The sequence below is a fragment of the Magallana gigas genome, chromosome 5 (genome assembly GCF_963853765.1).
Source record: "Magallana gigas chromosome 5, xbMagGiga1.1, whole genome shotgun sequence".
NCBI lineage: Eukaryota > Metazoa > Mollusca > Bivalvia > Ostreida > Ostreidae > Magallana > Magallana gigas.
In genome coordinates this window covers 2,087,174-2,104,831 of record NC_088857.1, presented here as the reverse complement: position 1 = coordinate 2,104,831, position 17,658 = coordinate 2,087,174, and the positions used below count along the sequence as shown (strand labels likewise).

The following is a 17,658-nucleotide window of genomic DNA, read 5'->3' as shown; positions in this document are numbered from 1 at the left end:
AATACTAACCTTTATTTCTCTCTAGAGCATTCAAAAGTTATTAACAAACCTGACGGATTGCAAGTAATACCACTGTTTTAGTGATATTATGCTATGGTCGATGAAAATGCTGTGCCAATTTTGATGTGAATGACGAAAGATAAAATGATTAGATTATTTGAAAAACCGAAACGATGAATGCCTGGACCGGCTTGGATGAAAATATTTTCACTGAGGGTAAAGGAAGTTGATGGTCAATGTTAAACTTTATGGTTGGCACTGTTGGGGAGAGGCGCAGGTTGTTGTTGTCAGTGACGTGGTAAGTGGCGCCTTATGTTGCACGGTCTCAAGCGTCATCCGAGGCACGGAGGTGATTTATTCAAAGATATAAATTGATTAAGAAAGTCAAAACGGTGGGGGTGGGGGGGGGGTCTGGATGATGGAGAGTTAACTTTTAAATGTATTTTAAATAAACGAGATTTTGAGTGGTGAAATTTGTAATGTCATTTGGAAAACTACATGGAACAAGTAATTAGTATGATTAAGATGGCAATACTGATTCCTGATTCATTGGATTATTGATTATAGTCTGTAAAAGGTTACCGTTTTCACCACTTTCAGTTAAATTTCTTAAAAACAATACACAAACATGTCAGTTAAAAACGCAATTGAAAAGCATTATTTGGCGAAAATATCTCTTTATACCTTAGAAGTTTTACAAATGAACAAATGGCAATTTAACTCTGACATCTTTAAATAATTTGAAGTTCTTGGGACTCTTTGCAAAACTATTTGAAACAGTCTTCTTTTCATAACTTTTAAATGCAAATTTTTGCAGATATTTTTTTTGGTTGAGTTTTGAAACCTGAAGCGAAAAGGGGCCGTTGTGCATCATTATACCGGTATATACATTTTAACAAGGAGCCATCTGCGGTTGTCAAAATCATTGTTGATATGTTAATACATTCTATATGATTTGAAATCTTTGCTTGAATAAAATATTGATTAAAGAAAAAAATAAAAAGTGCGCAAGTCGCGGTGGACATTTTTTTAACGTCTCTGTCATTGTGTACAGATAAATAGAAATATATTGAGTTTAACAGTTTAAACTGAGCTGTTGTAGATACCGATGGCCTAACAGTAGAACTGTTTGTAATGACAACTACAGTCGTTATATACAGAACCTCTCGATGAAAGAATATGTAATGTTTGTGTATTAAATGAAATAGAAGACAAGAGTCATTTTCTGTTGAATTGTGCAATTTATTCTGATTAGGGCTTTTCGACTTTCGGTCGAAAAGACCTATTGTTTTCGTTCTGTTTTATTAGGGCTTTTCGACTTTCGGTCGAAAAGACCTATTGTTATTCTGTTGTTTTATTATTATTATTAGGGCTTTTCGACTTTCGGTCGAAAAGACCTATTGTTATTCTGATGTTTTATTATTATTATTATTATTCTTTTTCTCGACAGATTTTCCGTCAGCGATTTTTTGAAAACAAAAAGGATTTTAGAAATAACTATACAATAGTCTTATAGCATTTCTAAATGTCACCAGTATGTAAGGTTTTGGATTTCCGGTTCCGGTACTTCCGGTTTACACAAGCAAAATACTAGAAATTAAATGAATCAATATATTGTTTTTATTTTTAAAGGAAATTCGTTGTAATTTTACAGTTAAATCAACCATGTCGAGATGTTTAAAAAGTAAAGCGGCGGCGAGTTTATATCTCTTATCAGTTTTGAGATTTTAGGCCTCAAACTTGAGAAAAGGGGGGATGAAAAAATGAAAAAATCCGAAAAGCTCAGGAATGTTCTTAGACAGATATATATTGTTTATAAAGATGTAATTAAGATATATTCCAAGTTTCATTGAAAAGTATTGAGTACTTCCGGTTTTATGAGCCGATGAAAATTGTCTATGGGAGTTTCTATGTTAAATTGAATTCACGCATGTAACGTTTTCTCAAACAGTTTTCAAGCAAATATTTTTATATTTTGTATTTGCAATAAGGGACCTAATGCGCAGACCGGAAAAGGTCCTGAGAAAAAAGTTCTAAAAGATAAGGGATCTAAAGGGGTCAATATCAAAAACGGCCCTTTAGCTGTAACTTTTTTATTGTTTATCCGATTTTCAAAATCTTTTCGGTTTATAGTTTGGAATAAAGAGTACAGTTTAAAAAATATGGTCCGAGGGGGCACTTTTTGACTCCTTATAGGGGTTTTAAGGGTCTGAAAATGTTAACTTTATCACATTCCAAAAAATTAAAATTCAAGAGTTATCTCGCTTTGCTCAATGAATGATTAGCATTAGAGCTTTTGGCATACCAAAACTCTTGAATCTTAAATGAGCACTTTGTTATATATGAATTTTTAGAACTTTTATTTCAGGAATCAAACGATATAGTTGGATAAAAAATTCTGAAGTTGTCTTTCTTTGGGCATTTAATTTCTGAAATGCTAACGTGTGGGTATATGCTCATGATATTTTCCTAATTTTTGATATACAGATTCTGAGAGAAAATATGATAAATTTAATTAAGGGGTTTTAAGGGCTGTCGAAAAGCCCTTCCTTTTTGTTGGAGACAAAAATAGGTCTAGTTATTATTATTATTATTATTCTTTTTCTCGACAGAATTTCCGTCAGCCATTTTTTTAAAACGGAAAGGATTTTAGAAATAACAATACAATGGTCTTATAGCATTTTTTAATGTCACCAGTATGTAAGGTTTTGGACTTCCGGTTCCGGTACTTCCGGTTTACACAAGCAAAATAGTAGAAATTAAATGAATCAATATATTGTTTTTATTTTTAAAGAAAATTCGTTGTAATTTTAGAGTTAGATCAACCATGTCGAGTTGTTTAAAAAGTAAAGCGGCGGCGAGTTTCTATCTCTTATCAGTTTTGAGATTTTAGGCCTCAAACTTGAGAAAAGGGGGGATGAAAAAATAAAAAACTCAGAAAAGCTTAGGAATGTTCTAAGACGGATATATATTGTTTGAACAGATGTAATTAAGATATATTCCAAGTTTCATTGAATAGTATTGAGTACTTCCGGTTTTATGAGCCGATGAAAATTGTCTATGGGAGTTTCTATGTTAAATTGAATTCACGCATGTAACGTTTCCTCAAACAGTTTTCAAGCAAATTTTTTTATATTTTGTATTTGCAATTAGGGACCTAATGCGCAGACCGGAAAAGGTCTTGGGAAAAAAATTCCGAAAAATAAGGGAGCTCAAGGGGTCAATATTAAAAACGGCTCTTTAGCTGTAACTTTTTTATTGTTTATCCGATTTTCAAAATCTTTTCGGTATATAGTTCAAAATGAAGAGTACAATTCAAAAATTATGGTCCGAGGGGGCACTTTTTGACTCCTTATAGGGGTTTTAAGGGTCTGAATATGATAACTTTATCACAATTCAATTTCAAGAGTTATCTCTCTTTGCTCAATAAATGATTAGGATAGATATTGTGTGAATAGACGTAATTATGATATATTCCAAGTTTCGTTGAATAGTGTCGAGTACTTCCGGTTTTATGAGCCGATGAAAATGTTCTATGGGAGTTTCTATGTTAAATTGAATTCACGCATGTAAGGTTTTCTCAAACAGTTTTTAAGCAAATATTTTTATATTTTGTACTTGTAATGAGGGACTAAATGCGCAGACCGGAAAAGGTCTGAGGAAAAAAATTCCGAAAATTAAGGGACCTGAAGGGGTCGGTATTAAAAACAGCCCTTTAGCTATAACTTTTTTATTACTCATGCAATTTTGAAACTCTTTTCAGTTATTAGTTTAGAATAAAGAGTTCAATTTAAAAATCATGGTTCAAAGGGCCACTTTTGACTCCTCATAGGGGTTTTAAGGGCCTGAAAATGATAACTTTATCACATATCTAAAAATTAAAAATTCAAGAGTTATCTCGCTTTGCTCAATGAATGAATAGCATTAGAGCTTTAGGCATTCCAAAACACTTGAATCTTAAATGAGTACTTTCTTATATATGAATTTTAAGAACTTTTTTTTCAAGAAATAAACGATGTAGTTGGATAAAAAATTCTGCAGTTGTCTTTCTTTGGGCATTTAATTTCTTAAATTTTAACGTGTGGGTATATGCTCATGATATTTTTTTAATTTTTAAAATACAGATTTTGAGAGAAAATATATTAAATTTAAATTAGGGTTTTAAGGGCTGTCGAAAAGCCCTTCCTTTTTGTTGGAGACAAAAATAGGTCTAGTTATTATTATTCTTCTCGACAAAGTTTCGTCATGGATTTTTTGAAAACGGAACAGAAAAATAAAAATGTAATGTTAGATTCTTTTAACAATTGTTTAGTTCTCCCGTATGTCCCTTTTTGGACTTCCGGTCTATATACTTCCGGTTTACACATGCAAAAAACAAAATATTAAAAGGACCTTTGTATCTATTTTATTTTTTGATTATAAACTAAGAAATTTTGGATTTAGATACTTCATAGTTTGATATACAAAATTGTAACCGACAACTTTTTTCTATCTCTTGCTGTTTTCGAGTTTTTAGACTTCAAACTTTGAAAAAAAGGGGGGATGAAAAAAGTAAAAATTGAAATAACCACCAAATTTTTAAATTGAGGAATGAGAAATGTTAAAACTGTCATAATTAACATATATTCAAAGTTTCGTTTGAAACCATTAAGAACTTCCGGTTTTATAAGTTGATTAAAAATCGTCTATGGGTGTTTTAATGTTAAACTGAATTCACGCGTGCCACGTTTTCTCAAACAGTTTTCAAGTAAATATTTTCATATTTAATTTTAATAATGAAGGACCAAATACGCAGACCGGAAAAGGTTTTGAGATAAAAATTTTGAAAGATAAGGGATTTAGAGGGGTCAAAGTTGAAAACAACCCTTTAGCTGTATCTTTTTTATTTTTCATCCGATTTTTAAAATCTTTTCGGTTTTTAGTTTTGAGTAAAGAGTACAATTAAAAAATTATGGTCCGTAGGATCACTTTTTAACATCTTATAGGAGTTTTTTGGGCGTGTATATTGCAACTTTTTAAAAGTTGAAAAAATGATTCAGAAAGAGTTATCTCGCTTTGCTCAATGAATGTAGAACGTAAATACCCTAAGCATACCAAGTTTTCTATTCTAGAAATGAATACTTATTTTTTTATGATTTTTAGGAAATATTCTTTTAGAAATTAAAAATATATTTAATTTTATAGCTCTGAAGTTATCTTTTCAGTGACATTGCATTACTTATAAGTTTATATTTTGGAACTGATTATACCAAGGCGGTGAAGAATGTGTAAATAATAGAATAAGAAATGATTTTACCTGACATTTTCAATCAAAAAGGGGAAAGAGATGTCGAAAAGCCCTTACTTTTTGTTGAAGACAAAAAAAGTTCTAGTTTAATTTGAATTCGTAATATATATGTTATAAATTGAGAGGTACACTTATTCGGGGTACGGTATGTAATATATATGTTATAAATTGATAGGTACACTTATTCAGGGTACGGTATGTAATATATGTTATAAATTGACAGGTAACACTCATTCAGGGTAAGGTATGTAATATATACATGTATGTTATAATTTGACACGATGCGACACTTAAAAGGCTACAATAGATAAAAAAAACTAGATCGTTCTCGTTGCGAGCAACGAGTGGGTCTTCCGTCTGTTTTTTGAATAAATGAGATAAAATCCTTCACTTTTAAGACTAAATTGTTAATCAACGGAAACAAAAATTAGGAAAAAAAATTTCGGTACCCGAAGCTTGAACCCGGGTCGCCTGGGCACATGTCCACGACTCTAACGACCGAGCTACTCAGACTCTCGCTTCAGGACTTTGATGCTTAATATCTCGGGAACACATCAATCGATTTCAAAACAAATTACATATTCTGATTCAGTAAAAGAGTCTCTATCAACCTATTAGAAAAATATATTAAAAGCAAAAAGTTGAAAAAATCGATTTTTTATATTTCCTTCCGGTGACAACCGGAAGTGACGGCGGACGTTTTTATGACCATGTTGCATCAGGTAAAAGTGATGTCTAGCTTCACTGAAAATTTCAGCCCTATATCTTCATTCGTTTTTTAGATCTCTAGCCGACAAAATTGACTTTTAAAAATCGTAAACGGACGATAACTTCCGACCGGAAGTGATTATCAAGAAATTGAAACAGCGGTACAAACTTCAGATGCCGACACATCATCCCTTAAAATTTGAAGAAAATCGAATGAGCCATCTTCGAGAAATCGCCTGCACAAAATTTGTAAGACAAAAAAAGAATAATAAGAAGAAAAGTGAAAAAGAAACAATAGAATAATAGAAGGGTCTTCCGCTGAAGACGGAAGACCCTAAATATGCGTTTGGTTTCTGTTCTAAAAGTGTATGGTTACTATCTGAAATGACCGAAATAGTAGGATTTATTTCACTAATTAAATAATATGCTATCTTTTTTTTTCAAAAGTTTAGCTATGTTGCGCTGTTAACAATACGTACGGATCGAAAAACGCATTTATATTATAAAATATCCATCAATGTTTCTAATAAGCTAAACATTCCACTTATATTCTCATATTTCGTTTGGCACATGTTCAAGGAAATTCATCCTTTGGACATTATTGCGCCAACATTTTAGATATTTCTGAAATTGAAGCGACAACTTTTTTTTATAATTGTGTACAAAATAGTTTATGGTCAGTATTTTCCCGTTTATCGTTTCCTTAAGAAATGATTTAATTATGGTAGTAACGCGCCTTCTGATTGGCTGAAAAAATTATTTTATATCGTAAAAAGAATGTTGCCTACGTCACAGTAAGACTAACGTCAAAATCATATGAATCCGCATGAGGTTACCTGTTTTGTACAAATTAATGTCATTTGAAAGGTCAAACGACAATTTTAATGTACAGACAATAGCAACAAAATTAATTATTAGAAATGAATTCAATAGCTACCCAATTTATACAAATATATAATGGGTTGGATCAGCTTACTTTTTTTGATAAAGCGTTTGTTGGGTTATATAGCATAAACTGCCCCAGCCCATTCATATTCGTATAAGTTGGGTAGCTTTTGAATTCATTCTTTGAATATAATGATTTTTCTCGTTTCCATAGAATTATTCCCCTATCGGGCATTGAATCAATCAGTATGTTGATTTTATATTCTTTTGTTACATTCTTTTGAATAAACAATACATTTTGCATTGATTGATATGTATACTATTTAATACAATACAAACTAGTTTCAAATATATACGTGTCTGTTGTAATGGTTATTGTAATGGTTACTTGGTAACTTTTTCATTATTGTCGTCGTCAAGTTGTTTTGCATAAATTATAAAAACATAATATCGTTCGGCAAGTGGTTGGTAATTGTTTAAAGCGCACAATAAAGGAAACTTATCATTATAGAAATACCAGAAAATAGGTCGTGGACCTTTCCCCGGCAAACAAAATGGTGTCTTCCCACTAAGCCAACATTTTGAAAAAATACAGGTAAAATACAGGTAGATTTATGTTGGCTAAAAGGGAATGAGGTACAGGTGGAGAACAAAAGAATTTAATAACAGGTAATCTATAGTCTGTTTTCAGATGAAAGTAGGAGAAATAATATATATTTGTTAGCCTACAGAAAAATACATATAAATTGAGCTTCTGTCCCAGTACTTTATTTCATTTGATAAATTAAGATGAAAATGTTATTAGGGCCCCGCAAGGATTTGCGGGTGCCCTATAGTAATCACTCTGTCCGTCCGTCCTTCTGTCCGTCCGTCCGTCTGTCACTCTTCCGTCCACAAATTTCCTGTTTTTTTCTAATAACTTTTTTTATGGTTGCCCAATCAAGTTCAAATTTGGTATGGTAGTTCAGTAGGCAGAAATACATATTTTGATGCTAAGTTTGGTTCTCTATGTCTTCTGGTTTGGAGCTGGGGTGGTGGGGTAGATTCCTAACTATGCATAAGAAGAATGGGCAAAGAGAGATAACTGCTGAGAATGAATGGGCAAAGAGAGATAACTGCTGAGAATGTTACCATTGTATACATGGAAGGCTGTGCAATATTTGTCCTTTGGGATTAATTAACCTTCCACAGGAAGAAAATCCTAAGCTTTATCTTTATCTGTCACATTGAGATTAATTACTGCACTGCCTGTGTCTGCAAATGAACTTTGTTTTGAAGTTACTTTTGAATGATGTGTAGTATTGTGTACATTCTTTCAAATATGGATTTGAAATATAATATTCATATTTTTTGGGGTTAAAATACCGTACACAATGATTTATGATAGTTTTATTGAATAGAGGCAACGCCTAGGTATCATTGCATTGGTATCAATTCTTTGTTTTTTTAACAAATTTTATTTCATCCCATGTTAACCCACTTTATCCCGTGGATATGACTCATTGGATATTTTTTTGATATTCCAGAGTTGTGACTTTACAATGGGATTTGCCTAGGCATAATGAAGTAAAAATAATGTAGAGTTTTATAAACAGTGTAAACATTGATTGCGGTGTATAAAATATGGGATAAATAGAATCTCATGATTTGTAGTATAATATGATTTTTATCCAACTTGTGTGTTTTATCCCCTCACTAAGGCTCAAGAAAAAAACACTTTAATTGTTGGATGAAAATCATATCCAACTACAAATCACGAGATCCTATATATTCCAGTTCTTTACATCTGTGACAATCACTGTTCATATCGAACACACCCGATTTTATTTTTCCCATAATTCTTTGCAACGTGCTTGGCCGACGCTAACAATAGGCGCTAAGATATACCCGGCCGAGCTGTCCAGCAATAAAGACGTGCTTAGTGTGTGAAGGGGGTATCGTGGTAGAAGCCTGTGTGGCATGTTTTAGTTTCACAAGTTCAGCATTTGACGCGGACACGGATAGCTGACCGTGGTAAGTATTTATTTAGTTTGGTGTAGTTTATTTGTAAATTTTTGCCTTTTTATTAGTATTACGCAGTCGTCCTATAAAGTCACCTTGACCATTGTTCACTGTAGAGTTACCTGTGTGTTCACTGATGTGTGACTTTAGCGAGAGTGTTTAAATGGAATTCGTCTTTTTCTATAGTACAGTTTTTGCTATTGCTGTATAAAGAAACGGTGATTTAAAGGGCTATTTTCTATGCGTTATTTTATTTTACAATTTATTGTCACTTTTTCCACTTAACTACTTGGGCGGAAGTGCGTCACCGGAAGTCTCAGACGCCATATTGTTTACTGTAAACAAATAACTTAGTTACCATATACTTACAATATTTTGAGATGTTGCCTTTAATATAATACTATTTATACATTATCATAGTTTGATACTATCAGTGAGATACTTATATGATGTATTATACAATATTGTTTTTATTATGGTGTTATGGTGTCACTTGTACACTTATTGTAGTGTCATATTGTTGATGTTGAGAAGATGATGATGTTATGGTGATGTCGATGACTACGATGATGATGATGGTCATGTCGATGATGATGGTGTAGATGATGTCGTTCATGGTGAAGTCGATGACGATGCGATGTTCATGTTGATGACGACGATGATGTTATGGTGATGATGACGACGACGATGATGATGGTCATGTCGATGAAGATGATGTAGATGATGTCGTTCATGGTGACGTCGGTGATGATTATGAAGTAGATGATTATGGTGATGACGATGATGTCTATTATGATTATGGTGTTGTAGGCGATGGTGTTGACGATAGTGTCGATGATTATGATGGCGATGGTGATGATGATGATTGTGGTGACGAAACTACTCTAGTTGTGGTTGTCCGTAGTTGGTCCAGGACTACAGCCCCGGAGATTCGGACACTCTTCTAATTTATTTTTGGTCATTTGTATAAACATCATATTTTTTCTTGTTGAGTGAAAGGTGTGTGAGTGTTTGTGTGGTTTAGTGTTTATATTTCTATCTTTTCTTTCTTTCTCTTATTTTTTTTTGTTATTAAATTTTGTTAAATTTAAGATGTCTTGTTGTTGTTTGGAGTAGCCTCCGCTCATCCCGTTACAACATCTTCTGCCGGGCATTTATTTTTCATCATTGTTAATATAAAGAGGATGGAATTCAAAGTTTTTTTTCACTTCTCTATATTAATTGTCATAGCGGGGCCCTTCCTGACTGGTCAGTTTTCTAGTTTTTTAAAAATTGTAACGTACCCGAGCGCAGTTTCTTTTGATGGGTTTTAATGTATGACAATAAACTAAAAGAGAAGACAAAGACCGATAATTCTAATTGATGATTTTAATTTACAAACAAATCACAGGTTATACTTTTAAATACATAGACTCCCCTTGGAAATAGAATTGGTAAGTGAATAAATCATTTAGAGGTATTTCAGCAAGTAATAAACTGGCACCCGAATAATTTCTCAGACTTACTGTTTCGTAAGTAGGTGCAATTTCCATAAAAGCCCAAACCATAATTGTGTCGGATATGCGGAATCACCAATATGATCTGATGACGTTTTACACAGATGACGTCGGTAACATTACCAAACCGGTAACGCTGCATCCCCAATCGAATTAAATAGTGGAATTAAATAATGGATTTTAAGTAATATTACCGTGTGCCAGTAATTATTGTTATGTAAAACAATATGAAAAAGTAATAAAACTTCGATGGAGGTAGGTGGTGTTTATTATTTTCGTGATTAAAAACCGCTATCAGCATGTCTATATTTGACCCACATGCGACATCGTAAACAACAATGGCGGCCATCACATGGAAAGTCGATCTCGCACATGTTTTGTTAATTTTGATGGACGTGTTAAAAATTGCACACGTAATCATCCAGTAGTAATGTCTATCAATCTATAGAGATTTGTTGATGGTAGAATATCAATTATATTCGTAATAATTTTTGTATAACGAGTGTTACGAATATTAATATTTGACAACTGAGCTGTCACACCACCCCCGCCATTAAGAAAACGTTCGTTCTCGAACGGTAAGTAAATTATATACAAATAAAGGGAATGACATGAGGGGTTTTAAAACACACTTACCAATTCATTACACATATTAAGTAATCAACAATTTAATAGTTGGAATAAACTTGTGAAAATTTAAGGAAACATCAATAAACACGCATAATCATCACATGTGAATCTCAGGGATGTATATACGTCCCTTTAAATATCTATATACACATTGACACTATTACTCATGATAGTGAATGCGAAATTCACATCCAGTATCTACACATACAAATGCATTTATTTAAACAAAACATGCAATATATCATTGATACTATATAATTTCCTAAGTTCACAGAAAAGTCACCGTAACTCTGGAAATATGACACTGGTGGATCAGTCCCCACAGGTGAATGTCTGGGCTGTGGAGTCGCTACGTCGCACATTGAAGAAGATGAAGATGAAGAAGTGGAAAAATCGGTCTAAGTTGACTTGGCATCCTTGATCTTGTAGTGTGGATTTCTGCAGATTGTTCTTGTCAGGCAATATTGTCGTCCATCTGGAAAGCGAAGCTCTTCTTTTCTCTCAATGGCAAAGGATCCCAGAAGAAGCCACGATAACTCGTGCGTCCAGGTTTGTACTTTGAAGCAAACAGGCTACAAAGTCGTTTTTTTCGCAACTGGGGGCACCGGCAAAGAAAAATCGGGGATCATTTACTAAATCTTCTGACTGGTAAGAGGGGGACGATTCACTTTTATGGAGAAAATAGGATGGAACGTTGGCTGTGGTATTCTTTGCAACAGTTGATTGTGAAGATGCCGAGGGTGCAGGAACAGATGAGACTGGTTTTGGGTGGTTAGCTAGAACAGGCAGAGAAGACTCAACAGCTGGCTTTACAGGGAGGGAAGATTCCTGAGCTCCACTGGGTGAAAAAGCTTGAAGTTGACGATCCAAATCAGAGAGGAAATCAAAATCAGGCATGGAGAAAAGGCCAAGATGATCAGGGTCGTCCGTCTTAGTAAGAGAGCACGGGTCCTGGAGAAACAGAGGGAAGAACAACAGATGGGGCTGTCTCCGTGGTAGTTCTAGGAAGATCTCTCTCGCTGGCACTGACGATCCCAGGCAAAGTTTCAGCAGTAAAACCACAAGATGGAGAAGTCAAGGGCCTGGGATGATTTGATGATGAAAGAGAAATGGATGGCAGGTATCAGGCTTCTCATTAACACCCCCCTGTCAAGGGTAGCAGGATTAATGCCATAATGTCAACCTCCATGGGGCTGCCGAGCGACACGGAAATGGATTGAGACCTCAGTGGAGTAATCGGAGTAGATGGCCCTCAAAGATTCTTGCAGACAGGGGATGAATTAAAATCTGTGGGTTTTTGGTTAACATGAGGCCGTCAAGGGGACTTTCGGGGGGACTTGCGTGGGAATCTTCGGGATGTAATTCTTCTGTGCCTGTACTCTAGAAAGACAGGCTGATAGGCACCAGGGTTCCTGAAGGTTTCCCTCTTACGTACGGTCCATGTCAGTGGTTTTCCTTCATGCCGTCTGGTGATATGCTGCTCCATGTGATACTTCCTGGTGGCTGGGAGAGTATATTTGCATACACTACACTCCAATAGATCTCCATGCACTTCCTATAAGTGACGGGACAACTGCCGTCTAGACGGGCAAGACCTAGAACAGAGTCTGCAGTCCACATACATCTGTAAAAATAAAATATAGGTACTTATAAAGAAGAAAAAAATCATTTTTCTTTTCTGTAGAATAATTGTAACAAGAATTTTCGGAAATTTTCATAATAATTCATTATTATTATTTTATTCTTTCAGGATATATGTGAGTGCCAGCTTATTCCCTGCCAATGTATGGCTTGAGAAGATTGTGATGTACAATCCTTTTCTTTCCTGAGGGACCCCTGGAAATCTCATATATAAGGTCAGAGATTTTCTGGATAATGGTATAAGGACCCTCCAAGTTCCTTGAAAATTTAGGGTGCATCTTCATTGTTTTATGTATGTTCAGAAGGACAAGATCACCAACATTATATTGGTATTGTTTCACATTGTGATCATACTTTCTCTTTTGTCGGACTCCAGCCTTTAACATTTGTGACCTTGCTAACTCATGCACCTCAAACAATGTACTTCGAAATTCTTGGATATAACCACTGTAGGGATCAACAGGAAGTCTGGGAGTATTATGGCGACCATATAATAAATCTACAGGGAGCTCAACTTCTCTTCCCAGCATAAGTAAACTAGGGGACTCTCCGGTACTCTCATGGGTCGAGGATCTGTAGGCCAACATCAATAGGGGTAAGTATAAATCCCAGTCTTTTGGATGTTTTTCCAACATATTTGTTTATGCACTTTAAAGTTCTGTTGAATTTTTCGACCAAGCCATCACTTTTTGGGTGGTAAGAGGTAGTTCTGGTTTTGTCTATGCCTAATACTTTGCAAATTTCTTTGAACAGGTCAGACTCGAACTGAGTGCCTTGGTCAGTATGGACTTGACGGGGGACACCAAAACCGACAGATGAATTGGAAGACAAAGGTTTGTGCAACAGTAGAAGCTTCAATATTTGTTAAGGGAAACCCTTTTGTCCAGCGAATGAAATAGTCACACACAATTAGTATATACATTTTTCCTGCTTTTGTTCGGGGAAGGGACCAAATATGTCAATAGCCACTCTCTCCATTGGGGCACCAACAAAATATTGTCACATCTGAGCCTTTGGCTGTTTTGCAAAAGGGTTGTGTACCTGACAAGCCGGACACTCCCGACACCATTGTATAATATCTCTTTTATTATTAGGCCAATAGAATCTCTGATGAACCCTATGAAAAGTTCTAAGAACACCAAAATGACCAGTTGTAGGGACTGCATGCAACATAGTGAATACTTCACGCCGCAAAGATGAGGGTAAGACAACTTGTGCAATATGCAAATCTAAATTGGTGTCTTTCCAAAGTCGGTAGAGAATTCCATCATTTAAGACAAGACGATCCCATTGCGACCAATATGTTTTGAGTTCTACATTCATGTGGGAGACTTCCTCCCATTTAGGTCGAGTGGAACATTCTTTCCATTTGTATACAACTGAAATTAAAGGGTCACTGAGCTGAGAAGCTTTTAATTCAGCTTTCTTTGGACTATGCCAAGATTCAGATAATGAATTATCAGGTTCTGTCATTTGACCTTCGACCTCATGATATTGGTCAAGATATTCTGTGTTAGATATAGGACTCTTTCTTTGTGCCTCAAAATACACACTCTTTCATAACATTCATTTTGCTGCGTGGAATCAACCTTTCTATCTTCTTTTCTTTAGCAGTACTGGCATTCTCCACAGGGACATCGGGACAGACCATCTGCATTACCATGGGATTTTTCAGGACGATGTAAAATAGCAAAGTCATATACTGAAAGAACTTCCATCCAGCGAGCCATTTGACCTTCAGAATTCTTGAAATGCTTTAAGCAGTTGAGGGCACCGTGGTCAGTCCTGTTAGTAAAATATCTACCATAAAGATTATGATGGAATTGTTTCACACTTTCCTCAGACCAGCAAAACACAGAGTCTTTTTCTGTGAGTTTAAACAGGGGCTTTGCAATGTCACTGAAAGACTTTATAAAACGCCTATAATAGGCACAAGTACCGAGGAAGCTTCTCGACTCACTGACAGACTTTGGCTCAGGCCACGATTCTATAGCTTTGGTTTTCTCGGGATCAGTCGATATTCCATCTGCACTTACAATGTGCCCCAGAAAGGAAACCTCCTTTTGAAAAAGACTACATTTCTTAGGGGAGATCTTGAGATTAGCACTCTGCAATTTATCCAGAACAGTTGATAATATATCAATATGTTGGTCAAAGGTCTGAGAAAAAACTATGATGTCATCAATGTACAAAAGACATATTTCAAAGTTTAGGCCACTGAACACGCATTCCATAAGGCGTTGAAAGGTAGCAGGGGCATTGCAAAGCCCAAAGGGCATCACTTTAAATTGATATAAGCCAACATTAGTAACAAATGATGTCTTTTCATGGGGACCTGCCAAAACCCACTTTGTAAATCAAGAGTAGAGAACCATTTTGAACCTCTGAGGGCGTCAAGGGAATCATCAATTCTGGGAAGGGGATATGAATCTTTGTGAGTTACAGCATTTCGACAACGATAATCGATACAAAACCTGACAGAGTCATCTTTCTTGGTAACTAAGACGATTGGGGAAGCCCAGGGATTGTAGATATTGTATGATTGCATTTTGTAACATTTTGTCAATTTCATCTTTAAATGTTTCTCTTTTCAGGATTGGCAGTCGCCGAGGAGCTTGCTTAATTGGGGCTGAATCTCCAGTGTTAATTTGATGTTGAATGATGTTTGTGACACCAAGGTCACACTTGGACTTTGCAAACACATCCTTGTGTCTAAGAAGTAAATTCTTGAATTTTAACTTTCCTCATTCAGAACACTGTCGGATGAGAATAAAAGGTCAGCCAGGTGCTCTGGAATATTGGAATTAAGATCAGACACCTCAGTGGCTCTTTGATCAATTTGACAAACACTTTCTGATTTCAGATCTCGAGTTTCTATATCATCGATTTCTTCAACAACTGCAGCAAAAGTGCCTTTGTGAACAGTAACAGTTTCATTTGTAAAATTTCCTACTCTCAAGGGAACATATTTTTGCTGAATATCAACTAGAGATCTAGCTATAACAACTCCTTTTTGGGCCAGTTTTGCACTACAGGGTTCCAGGACACATTCAGTCATTGTAGTTTCTCCCACAATATTACCTTTGATGACTGTTTTACTATAAGGGGGAAGAACTATGTTTTCTGATACCCGTATTCTACAAGTTGGTGCACTTCTCAAACTTTCTTTGTTTTGAATAGGAATCTGACCAATCTGAAGAACTGCTCGCGGCGTCAATTGTACACTTTTATTTTGCTAGAAAATCAAACCCAAGAACAAACTCTCATCAATATTTGCAACAATGACCGACTGCTCATATTCTTTATTGTTTATAACAAGTGGAAAGTTGGCTGTACCCAAAGGTTTCACAAGATTTCCATCAGCCATCCGCAAGGTACATGTACTAGAGGGGGGATGCAGTTCAGGCCGTACTGATTCATGAATTTCAAGATATTTGTCAGCATGAAGAATATTGGCTGTAGAACCAGTGTCTACTAGACAATCCACATCAATGCCGAATACAGTGGCTTTTACAAACGAAGCATCTGGTTTACGAGAAACAACGGGTAAACCAGTATCGGGTCTTTTGGGACTTATTTTAGCTGGCACTTGACCCGTAGTGTCAGCTATTGGAAGTTTAAACTACCGTTTTTTGTTTGATTGGGGCAAAAATAAGGCCTCCCCGTGGGTCGTTTCATGTTTTGATCTCACTGGAATTTGCGGCATTCAGATTTCCAGTGACCATTCAACCCGCAATAATGACATGGACCTTTTCGCTGAATTTGGTTCATGTTTTCTCTGGGACGCTGAAGGACACGCTCGGGATTCCGGGATACTGAATCTAAAGACTTGGGAAGATTGGAATCGTACTGAACCTCATTCATAGATCTGTTATATTTTAGATTAGATCGTTGCTTGCGTCCGTTTTGAAACGCTTCACATTCTAGCGCTAATGTGACGGCGTTTTGTACCGAGTATGGCTTGCCTTGATAAACGGCCCATTCAAGTTCAGCATCACACAGAGAATCTATGAAACGATCTTTTGAGAGTTGCTCTCTAGTCTCGGGGGAAACCGTTGTGATCTTCCGCGTTTTCTTACTTTATTTTTCAGTTTAGCACGGTACAACTCTGGCTGATTTCGGGGCTCAAATCGGGAACCTAAGACATTGACTAATTGTTGATAATTTCGCCGCATGTCAGGACTGATGTCGCTAAGAACTGTCTGAGCATCACCTTTAAGACTGGTAGCAAGCTCATAGGCTTTTGTAAGACTGTCCCATTTATCTAATTCTGCGATGATTTCAAACTGAATTAAATAATCAGACCAGGAAGTTTTTCCGTCATAATTTGCAGGCTTTTTGTTTCGCTCACCCTGTGTGTATGTCGGGGATTGTAGTATGGGCTGTGAGAAACAGGGCTGGGGTTGAAATCTAGGAAAACCATTGTCTGCACATACATTTGTGTGACTTTTTGTTTGTAAAGAATCGGGATGTTCTAAATGTACACGATGTCTATAAAACAAACTATCTTGCGTTTCATTTCTAGAACCAGTTGCGTTGCTGTTTGCACAACGGTAATCATATTGGTGACGAGTCTCATTAAAACCAGAAAAACTACGTTCTCTCGGAATGTACATCGAGTCATCAACATAGTCATCTCTTTCTTGAAAATTAAAACTTTGTAACCTTGCTGCTGAAGAGCTAGACGCACGCACATTCTCGCTATGAGATCCCGCGCCGCTCCCTCTGTATAACAATTAGATGCTGACATCTTATCCTGGACCATATTAACAAATTGGTCCTTTATTAACTAAGAAAATTGATCTCGCATGAATTGACTCAACTGATCACTGATCACATTGAGTTGATCCTGAACTGCAGACAGGGGCGAATTTCCAGATTTAGAATCTGTTTTACTTTTATCTCCGCAAGCAATTAAAATCGGAATGATTTTCATCATTTTGATGAGATCCGTGAAAATTTAAAATAACTTCACCACTAGGGGAACTTAAAATTTCGTTATCGGTCAGT

At 35.7% G+C, this 17,658-nt stretch overlaps 1 long non-coding RNA gene across 1 annotated transcript; it reads left to right on the top strand.

The window, feature by feature from the left end:
* Positions 1–8,662: 8,662 nt before the first annotated feature.
* On the top strand, positions 8,663–9,968 carry LOC136275673 (uncharacterized). The gene is made up of 2 exons (XR_010714194.1): positions 8,663–8,893; positions 9,392–9,968. It is a non-coding gene; the product is annotated as an uncharacterized lncRNA (long non-coding RNA).
* Positions 9,969–17,658: the final 7,690 nt, after the last annotated feature.